The following is a 2,374-nucleotide window of genomic DNA, read 5'->3' on the forward strand; positions in this document are numbered from 1 at the left end:
TTCTGCTGTTGTGAACAGTGATGCAATGAACATGGGTGTGCATATATCTATTTGTGTGACAGCTCTTATTTCTTTAGGATATATTCCAAGGAGTAGGATTGCTGGATCGTATGGTACTTCTAGCTTTTACAGAAGGGCCAAACTGATTTCCAAAGTGGTTGTACCATTTTATATTCACATCAGCAGTGTATACATGTTCCAGTCTCTCCACAACCTCTCCAACATTTATTATTTTGTGTTTTTTGGATTAATGCTAGTCTTGTTGAGGTGAGATGGTATCTCACTGTGGTTTTGATTTGAATTTCTCTAATGGCTAATGATCGTGAGCATTTCTTCATGTGTCTGTTAGCTGCTTGAATCTCTTCTTTGGCGAAATGCCTGTTCATATCCTTAGCCCATTTTTTAATTGGGTTATTTGTCCTTTTGTTGTTGAAGTTTTGCACTGTCTTGTAGATTATAGAGATTAGACACTAATCGGATATGTTGTAGCCAAAAACACTTTTTTCCAGTCTGTGGGTTGTCTTTTTACTTTTGGTGAAGTCTTTCAATGAGCATAAGTGTTTGATTTTTAGGAGCTCCCAGTTATCTAGTTTCTCTTCTGGTGTTTGTGCACCTTTAGTTATGGTTTGTCTTCTGTTTATGCCACGTATTAGGACTCCTAGTGTTGTCTCTATCTTTTCTTCCATGATCTTTGTTGTTTTAGATTTTATATTTTGGTCTTTGATCCGTTTTGAGTTAGATTTTGTGCACGGTGTAGAGTATGGGTCTTGTTTCAGTTTTTTTGCAGATAGATATCCAGCTATGACAGCACCATTTGTTAAAGAAACTGTCTTTTCCCCAATTAATGGACTTTGGGATTTTTTCAAATATCAGCTGCTCATAGGTGGATGAATTTATGTCTGGATTCTCAATTCTATTCCTTTCATTGGTCTATGTATCTATTGTTGTATCAGTACCAGGCTGTTCTGAGTACCGTGTTGGTATAATAGGTTCTAAAATTAGGTAGTGTGATGCCTCCCACTTTGTTCTCCTTCTTCAGTAATGTTTTACTTACCCAGGGCCTCTTCCCTTTCCATAAGAAGTTGGTGATTTGTTTCTCCATCTCATTAAAAAATGCCATTGGAATTTGGATTGGGGTTGCATTGTATCTGTAGATTGCTTTGGGTAGAACTGACATTTTCACAATGTTCAGTCTTCCTATCCATGAGCAAGGTATGTTTTTCCACTTATGTAGGTCTCTTTTGGTTTCTTGCAGTAGTGTCTTGTAGTTTTCTTTGTATAGGTCTTCTTTTGCTGCTCTCTTTCTATTTGTTCAAGTTGTAGGTTTAATGTTTTGATTTTGGCCCTTTCTTCTTTCGGATGTGTGCATTTATTGCTATAAATTGACCTCTGAGCACTGCTTTTGCTGTGTACCAAAGGTTTTGGTAGGATGTGTTTTCATTCTCATTTGATTCTGTGAATATCTTTATTCTGCCCTTAATTTCTTCTATAACCCGGTAGTTTTTGAGCAAGATGTTGTTCAGTTTCCATGTATTTGATTTTTTTTCCCTTGCTTTTTCTGTTATTGATGTTATTTTATGGCTTTATGTTCAGAAAAAGATGCTTTGTAATATTTTAATGTTTTGGATTCTGTTAAGGCTTGCTTTGTGTCCTAACATTGTCTATTCTGGAATGTTCCATGTGCATTCAAAAAGAAAGCTTACTTGGCTGCTGTTGGGTGGAGTGTTCTGTATACGTCTATGAGATCAAGTTGGTTGATTGTGGCATTTAGATGTTCCATGTCTTTATTGAGCTTCTTTCTGATTGTTCTATCCTTCACCAAAAGTGATGTGTTGAAGTCTCCTACTGTTACTGTGGAGCTGTCTGTGTCTCTTTTCAATGCCATTAGAGTGTGTTTTAGGTATTTTAGAGCCCTGTCGTTTGGTGTATAAATATTTATTATGGTTATGTCTTCCTGGTGTATCGGTCCTTTAATCATTATTTAGTGTCCTTCCTTATCCTTTATGGTGCATTTTGCTTTAAAGTCTATTTTGTCAGATATTAATATTGCCACTCTTGCTCTTTTTGATTGTTGTTTGATATATTTTTTTCCATCCTTTGAATTTTAGTTTGTTTGTGTCTTTAAGTCTAAGATGTATCTTTTGTAGATGGCATATAGAAGAATTGTGTTTTTTTTATCCATTCTGTCTGTTTATTGGTTCATTTAGTCCATTTACATCAGCGTAATTATTGATAGGTATGAGTTTAGTGTTGTCATTTTGATGTATTTTTTTGTGTATGCTGTTGACAGTTTCTTTGTTCCACTAATTTTCTGTGCTGAGTCATTTTTCTTTATGTATTTTCTTTTCATCTTTTTCATTGTTGTTGATTTTGT

This window comes from Trichechus manatus, unplaced genomic scaffold, assembly GCF_000243295.1.
Source record: "Trichechus manatus latirostris isolate Lorelei unplaced genomic scaffold, TriManLat1.0 scaffold00055, whole genome shotgun sequence".
NCBI lineage: Eukaryota > Metazoa > Chordata > Mammalia > Sirenia > Trichechidae > Trichechus > Trichechus manatus.